The sequence below is a fragment of the Hipposideros armiger genome, unplaced genomic scaffold (assembly GCF_001890085.2).
Source record: "Hipposideros armiger isolate ML-2016 unplaced genomic scaffold, ASM189008v1 scaffold_98, whole genome shotgun sequence".
Lineage (NCBI taxonomy): Eukaryota > Metazoa > Chordata > Mammalia > Chiroptera > Hipposideridae > Hipposideros > Hipposideros armiger.
The window spans coordinates 1,643,299-1,652,299 of NW_017731448.1; positions in this window are offsets into that span (position 1 = coordinate 1,643,299).

Sequence of the window (9,001 nt, forward strand, 5' to 3'; positions counted from 1 at the left end):
CCAACTTGGGCCAGTGAAGCAACGTCCTCCACAACTAGACTGAAGAACAAAACGACAGCAACTTGTCTGTTCCCCTTCCCCCAATTCCCCAGTGCTGTTTCCATCCCCCAATTCCCCAATTAAAATCTTAAAAAAAAAAATAGATCCCTCTCCTACTCGAAACTCATCCCTTTCTCACCAAAACAGAAATCTCTACTACGGTTCCTTGTGTTTTCTGCCCCTGACTGATTCTCACCGTGTCCCAGGCCACTCGCTCCCTCACTCATATTTGAGCCATGCTGTCTCTGACTCAGCAGCACATCTCTCGGTCATGCTTTCATTTCGTCCCCATTTTATCAGTCCCCCAAATGAGACTCCTATCCAGCAGTGAGGAAGGTGACTGCTGCTCTCTGATGAAACCCAGTGTCTGCACTCAAGACGAGAGCTGTAATCGCCATGAACCAGAGCTCTGGCAATGGTGTGCTGGTAAGTGTTTATCACGGGCTGTCCAGGGGCAAACAGTTCTGCTTTTTAATGTTTGCTGATTTTTATGGTGTCCGTGTTCCCACCATGGCTAATTTCAAGCTCCAAGGTGGCATCACTGAATGTGGAATTGGCACATGAGGCATGGTCGGCGCCCGAAAGCTGGTAGGAGCTTGGCCCTGCACCCCACAGAAAGGTCACAACAAATGATTTTTCAATTAAAAAATGTCATCTTATTCTGAAGAAAATCTCAAGTAAACAACCTCTGAAGTAAAAAAGACACAAAACTTTTAAGTGCTTTTGAGTGCAGGGAAAGTTATGTGGGAAAATGAAAGAGGTTTTCAAAGTATATAATCTGTTCTCTCTTCAATTTTCCCAGGGACTTTTATTTTTCTCTTTCAAGTAATAATAGGATCATAGTTGATTAGCAGTTTGAGATGCAAACAGGGTCTGCTACCCCTGAGGCATCCAGACATTTGCTTGGTGGGAACCAGTTGCCAGATTAGAGTTCTCATAGTTCCCTCATGACCTGCCAGAAAAGAAAACGAATAATTCCTACAACTCTGATCTCTTGGGGGAATTGTTCTCTATAAGTTTACTTAGTGACTTGACATTGAAGTTTAATAGGCCTCTTGATTAAGGCTCAACACCAACCGTTACATCATTTTCTGTAATAAATTCCTACTGTTTGGATGAGAAAAAACCAAAACTATCTCACTGGGGTTTGCAAAGGAAACATAAGCACTGTTTCAGTTGATTTGCTTAGAGCAGAGTTGGAAGGACAAGATATAAATGTATGAAACAAGTAGTTGATTATAACATAGCAAGAGTATATGGTCCTTCTGCGTATGTGTTCAAAGGCGGTCCAGAAAGCAAGAGTGCAATGCAAGGAGGAGAGTTTTCAGAGGACGCTATCGAGCCACAAAATGCAGATTTGTAATGTGTACTGTGAGCACATGCCCGTGGAATAAACAAAGGAAGAAAATCCATGAGGCAGAAATGAACAGAATGTGGAATTCTCAATAACTCCTTCTCACACTTGCATTGTGTTGTTCCTTGGACCGTCTCTCTCTGATGCGGTGAATGGCATTAGTGGCCATTTGCTCAGCACATATTATGTGTCAGGTTTGGTGCTGCCAGGTGTATTACCACATTCTCTCATTGTGTCCTCAAAGTAACCACGATGGAGGTGCTAGCCAACCTAGTCTTCATTGAGGATATTGAGATTTAAAAAGCGGTTTATGTAACTGGCTGTAATAGCTTTGCTGTGTAACAAATCACTCCAAAATTCAGTGGCTAAAACCACTGTCATTTACTTAGATCACGATTCTATAGGTTATGAATTGGAGCTGTGCTCCGCTGGGCAGTCTTCCTGCACTCCCAACTCTTCAGTTCAGCTGCAGCCAGGTGAACCGTGACGTGGCCTTGGCTTTCTCATGTGCCTAGGGACTCAGACGAGATGGCTGAGCTCTGTTCCATGTGCTCGCTCATCCTCCAGTTAGCCAGCCTTGGCTGGTTCACAGGGCACGTGGCAGGGTCTCAAGAAAGCTAGTAGGGTGGGGCAAGGCCTCTTGAGGCTTAGGTTCAAAACTGGCACATGGCTAGTTCTGCCATGTTCTACTGGCCACAGCAAGTCCCAGAACCAGGTCAGAGCCAAGAGTTGGGGAAACACTCCGTATCTTTTTTTTTTTCAAAGATTTAACTGGGGAGTTGGGGAAGGGGAACAGCCAGGTTGTCCTTCAATCTTAGTTGTGGAGGGCGCACCTAGCTCAGCTCCAAAGCTCCAAGTCCAGTCGCCATCTGGCCGCCCATTGGTAGCTCACTGCCGCTCAGCTCAAGGTGCTATGTTCAATATTAGTTGCGGGTGGGCATAGCCCACCATCCCATGCAGGAGCCGAACCAGCAACCTTGTTGTTAGGAGTATGTGCTCTCACCAGCTGAGCCATCCTGCCACCATTTGGCAGCTCAGCAGCAGCTCAGCTCGGGCACAGCTCACTGGCCTATGTGGGAATTGAACCGGCGACCCCGTTGCTCAGAGCTCGTGCTCTTAACCAACTGAGCCATTCAGCTGGCTCCAGACTTCATGACAGAAGTTGCTGTAAAGTCACTGAACAAGAAGTTGAAGATGTGGCTATTTTTGTAATCTACCACACTTGCTGAAAAATCACAAAACAGCAATCGACAGAATTCAAATCCAGGTTCCTGTGACTCTGAAATCTTGCACTTATCACAAAGCTACACTAAAATCGAAAGACTTCCTCTTTTTTTTTTATATGGCCACACCCATTCTATGTGGCTAATTTGCCATTATCTCATCACCAGCTTGCTCTAATTAGACACATACTTTTAATGTGAAAAGATACATATGCCCACTGTGTTATTCCCTTTTCCAAGTGTCTGATCATACCCTTCTCTTACCTGAAATCACCTTTCTGCCTGTTCATATTCTCTTCATCCATGAAAACCTGGTTTAGCTTTTTAGTTTCTCCAAAAAGCTGCCTGTGGGAGAGATTGCTAACCACCCCCCTGGTAGTCTGTCCATTCTCCCCTTTTACCTTTTAGTAATAGAATTTCCCTAAGTTCTCACTCACAATGGTTGCTAAGCTACAGAATCCATTTCCCAGCCTCCCTTGCAGCTTAGTGTGTGTCATAGTTTTAAAACATGCTGGAACTTCTAGATAAACCTCTCATAAAAAGGTGAAGATTACTTCCTGTGAATATGGTCCAGCCAGAGTGACTGGTGGAAGTGATCCCGCGTGGGACCAGGTCATAAAAGGTGTCACCTTTCTGCCTGCTCTCTTTCTCTTGGGACACACACCTTAGCAGCTCTGAGCTGCCCATGAAAGAAATCTCACTAACCTGAAGCCGCCATGCCAAAAAGACTATGTAAGGGGGCCACATAGAGATACACAAGCCCCCAGTGCTCCAAGCCCCAACCGTATGTCTTCTCAGCCTCAGTCATAAGATATGTGAGTGAGTCTTCAGATTATTTCAGCTGTTGGCATTAAGCCACCCTTCATGCAAAGCACACTCCCGCCCTCTCAAGCATCATTCAAGTCTCATCTACTGAGGCATCAGGTTCAGGCTTGAGGCCCAGGATCTTGTCATGTAAATCAAGTCCCAGTGTGACTACGTCCCTTTAGTTGTAGTTCCTGAAGTATATAGCTCACTGACTAACATTCTTCTTGATTGGAAGATCTGGCGACTAAAGAGACAAGTTTTCTGTCCTCCACATACAGGAGCGGGACTGGCATAAGAAAACTGCTGTATACACCATCATCAGGGTGGCTGAAATTAAAAGGACCGTACCAGGTGTTGGTGAGGTTGTGGAACAAATGGAATGCCGTTCATTTTTTGTGTGGAGATATAAATGGGTACAACAGCCTTGGAAAACTGGCAGCATCTACTGAACCTAAAATATAAATACTCTATGATCTAGCAGTGCAGATAGTCCTCGACTTGCGATGTTATGGCCCAATAAACCCATTGTAAGTCGAAAATGCATTTAATACACCTCATCTACCGAACATCATGGCTTAGCCTCGCCTACCTTAAATGTCAGGATACTTACATTAGCCTACAGCTGGGCTGCTGCCCAGCATCACAGAAGAATATTGTACTGCCTATTGCTTGCTAGCCCAGGAAAAAATCAAAATTCAGAATTTGAAGAATGGTTTCTACTGAATTCGTATTGCTTTCACACCATTGTAATGTCGAAAATCCTAGGTTGAATTATCCTAAGCCAGGGACTGCCTGTATATATATCGAACAGAAATAAGTGCTTATACCCACCAAAAGATGGACGACAATGTTTAAGCACCTTTATGTGTATTAGCCAACAGTAGGAAAACAACTCAAATGTTCTTCAACAGCAGAATGGGTAAATAAACTGCGGTAAATTCACACCATGGATTTCTCCAATTAGGAAAATATTTCTCTCTTTTCCTTTATATGGCCACACCCATTCTATGTGGCTATCACTGTCCCATCACCAGCTTCTATCGCCACACAACAGTATGGACAAATTTTATAAACATAAGTGTAAACGTCATAAAAAAAAAGAAAACTGCTGTAGATGCTTTAATTCAAAAGGGGGGCCAGTAGGAGGTATATAACAGGTCACTAGTCCGTAGCATTTATGGAAAAAGAAGGAAAACTCTTGCCATGTCCAAGAGCCCATGGAGAATGATTCCCAGTTAGCAGAACTGAGTTCTAACCATGGAACTGGCTACGTGTGCTCAACTGGATTTCAGAAATGCATGAAGGGAAAATGTAAATGATTGGGGCCAGAGGACCAATTGTGATGGTTTTACACATGTCACTAATTCTTTGATAACCCTCCCATGAAAAGGTGGAGCCTTAAATCTCTCCATCAAACAAACAGAATGTGACAGAGGGCTGCTGTGCGACTCCCCAAGGTAAGTCATAAAAGGGGACACTGCCACTCTTGCTTGACTCTTGGGACACGTGCTTTTGGAGCCCTATGGCCACCATGTTGGAGAGAGCTATATAGGAAGATGCCTGAGGAGGAGCCCCAGCTGTGTAAGTCTTCTGGCTTCAACCACTAGACATGCCAGTGAGTGAGACTTCAAATGATCTCAGCCCCCAGCCAGCAAGGTGCCTCAGCTGAGGCCAAGGGGACAGTGAAGCACTGTCCCTCTTGAGGAGGTTCCAGCCACTTCAGTAAGTCAAAAAGAGGCATACAAGTATGAGGCATCGGAAAGATTTGAAACTGTCATTATTTACAGCTGATATGATGACGCAGTCGTCACATCCTTTATCAGCTGATGGTGTTGGATTTTCTATTAGAATTAATGAGTGGACATCGCGAGATCATGGGATAAAAGGTCAGTATTTTAAAACCAACTGCAGCTGTTTATAGTAGCAACAACCGAGTATAAGATTTCTTAAATAACACCTTTTACAATGGGATAAAAAACATGTAATAGAAAACCTAAAGAAATACTGTAAGCTATGTTATCAAATCCCATGACATCTTTATGCCATAGTCTGAACTAACATGTACGTTGATCCACAAAAGCATTTGAAATGAGGTGAAACACTGATACAAAACATCGGCTAATTATAAAAACAAAAACACATGGGAGCTAGAAGGGAGTGGGTTAATAACACAATTCGTTTGTTAGATGAGGAAGCTATGGACTTTTAACTTCTAATTCATGGCCCTTTCTCTTAAATGATGCTCAAGTGCAAAACATAGTAAAAAATTTTAAATAGTAAAAAAGAGAATTTAACTTCTAAAATAGAACAAAACACCCCCCCTTCACGACAAAGAGAACTTCCTATTTATTGGTTAGTAGTAGAGAGCTTCTGCTTGAAGTGTTTATTTTGTATTTTAAACCATCTGGCCTTTGTTGCTTGGTAGACTCATGCATTTTTTAAAAGTAAATTTCTGCTGCTATTCAAAGCAGAGCATACCACCGAGAATCAATCATCCAGGTGAGAAGCACATCGAATGCAAATTGGTACCTGTCATTCCATGCACCCCCCGTCCCCTGATTCTGCACAAGCGACTCTGCCACTCAGGCCTCAGCTTAGATGCCACCTCTCCAGAAAGGCCTTTCCTCACCACCTGATGTGAAACAAGCTCGTCTTTATCGCATCCCCATGTTTTAAATAGCACTTGCCACTAAACGATCTTTTCTGGTTTGTTCAGTTGTCTAGTGAATGTCTTCCCCAATGAGAATGTAAGCCTCGTGAAAGCAGAAATCTTTTCATATTTCTTACTGTCCCTCTGTCAACTAGAACCGTGTCTGAACATGGCAAGTACTCAGTAATTATTTCTTAAATTACTGAAGGAATAAATTGTGACTTTCAGTGTGGGGGCCACCCCAGCTGAGACTTCTTGGAGAGCGAACAGAGCCCAAGACTGAGATGAGGTGCTGGTGTTCTGGGAAGTGCAAATCCAGGGCTGCAAGGACAGGGGTGAGGCAGGGGAGCATGAGAAGTGATGCTAGGTAATGTATTTCCACACCGGCCTGGCTCCCTATGGGCCTCTGTAGACCTGGCCAGTTGCTCAGCAGGGACGTGTGTGTATCCACATGGGCTGTCTCTGCACAGGCTGTAGAGGGAAATCTCACCTTGGAGCAGTTATCCAGAGACAGGAAAGAAAAGAGATGTCCCTTCCTGGCTTGGTTCTGTCCACTGTTTTCCACTGGTTGAATTGCACAGTATGGGGTGCCAGCTCCCTCACATTTCTATGCCATCTGGTGTCTGTGAAAGCCATGTAGGAAGCCTCATCCCACACGGTGGCAGGCCGAGTGATGGCCCCCAAAGACGTCCATGTCCTAGTCCCCAGGGCCTGTGAAGGATACCTTGCTGCTGTAAGAGACTTCACAGAGGGGATTAAATTGAGGATTTTGAGATGATCGTGGGTTATTCACATGAGTCCAATAAAATCACATTATAATTAGAAGAGGGAGGCAGGGGATCAGAGTCAGTAGTAGGAGAGGCGAGGCTGGAGTGATGCAAAGAAGGGGCATGAGCCACCCAATGGCAGCAACCTCTAGAAGCTGCGAGAGGCGTGCAATGGATTCTTCCTCGGAACCCTCAGAAGGAACCAGCCCTGCTGGCACCTTGATTTTAGCCCAGTGAAACTCATTGCAGACTTCTGACTTCTAGAACTGTAAGAAGATAAGTTGATGCTGTTTTAAACTACTGAGTTTGTGGTAACTTGTTACAGAAACACTAGGAAACGGACACATGCACCCTGTAGGGACCATGTCCTCTAAACCTGTGGCAGGAGGTTCCAGAGAACCCTGAGACCCAGCCTGTCAGCCTCAAGGGGTGGAAAGGCAGTGAGCCACGGGGAGCCCGGGGGCAGGCGAGGCCTGAGAACCCAAGGCGGTCTGTAGGATGTGGTTAAAACGACTGCCTATATTAAGGAGTTGAGGACAGAAAAAATATGTACGTGTTGATTGCATTAACGTTGCCTTTTAGTATACACTTCATTTTCAGTTGTTGTGAAGAATAACTGCCTGCCTAGCACTTGTAAAAGCTCCCTGGGCCCCTCAGAGTGGATTTTATATATGTCACACATTCTAGACTCTAAGTCAGACCATCACAAACATACCTTCAAATTAGGTAAAAATCGATGCAGGGAGAGAGAATTTTAGGAAGAGTTGATGTAGAATTCTGTGGAGAGCATATATGAGGGTAACTCTAGCTGTTTTAGCACACTCCTACATTTCAACTACTTACCACTATTAAAGATGATTTCTAGCTTACACCACAGTCCAACATGGGTGTTATGTGGAGAGGGTGGTGGTTGTGCTCGTGTGATTATCTGGGGGCCCAGGCTGACAGAGGCTCTGCCTTCAGCATTTAGCGTCCAAGGTCACTCTGGACATAAAAAACGGCTAGCAGAAGGGGAGCCGTTGTTTGGCTAAGAACAAACACCTTTTAACCTTCTGGGCCCTCAAGTGCTATGACTTCTGCTTACCATCCTCTAGTAAGATCTAGTCACATAACCTTATGCATATGCATGTGATGCCCGAAAATGTAGCTCTGGGCTCAATAACCACCTTCTCACTAACAGAGCTACATTGTGTAAGGGGACGGTGAAGCTTTGGTGGACAGCTAGCTGTCGCCTGCCACAGCGTGCCCCTCTGGCCAAGGAATATTCACAAAGACCCTTCTCCCAGCCAACAAAGAATACTCAGGGGAATTAACTCAAAATCCTATTAGTTATTGCATCCGAGGGACAAAGCAGAAGATGATAGCCAGCGTGAGAGTGGCCAGTGTACACAATCAAAAGAAGTCAAAGATGGGTGATCACAGGCTGAGGGACCACCACCAACCCAATAAAAAGTCACAATCCAGTGCCCAGTTTCCAGGCCTGAGCTAATTTTTGGACTCAGGCTCATTGATTGAAGAGAAGGTTGTGTCGCCAGGAGGCAGAACCCTGCAATAGCACACAAGTGCTTGAACTCCTGGGTCTCTCAGTTCTTCACCAAAAGGAACTAACTTAGGAAACTGAGCTCGGAGGACTACCCAAGCTTCTGATGCCTTTGGACAAGGTCTAAGTAGACATTTGCACTTAGAGACGTAATCATCATCACAGGCCTCTGTTAGAGCACAGGAATATTGGGCTAGATAATAAATGGAGATCTGGCCCAAGTCCAACTTCCACTAGGTCCCCTGGGTCTGTGGCCCCACCTGGTGGTCGTTTCCCCAGATCACAAATGTATCATGGAAATAGACATGCTTGGTAGTTGCACAACCTGACATCAATTCCTTGGCTTAGGGTAAGACTACCACAGTGCACAGGGTCGAGAATGCTCTGAAACAAATCCCTTCCATGACCAAGATGGTCAAGCAGAACTGGCGGCATCCCGGGTGGAGTGGCAGAAGTTAGTGTCATCCCTAAAGGACTGGAGGATTCAGGGTGAGGCCCATCGTGTTGCCTTTTTTTTTTTTTAAGATTTTTTTATTGGGGAATTGGGGGGATGGGAACAGTGCTGGGAAATTGGGGGAAGGGGAACAGACAAGTTGCTGTCCTTTTGTTCTTCAGTCTAGT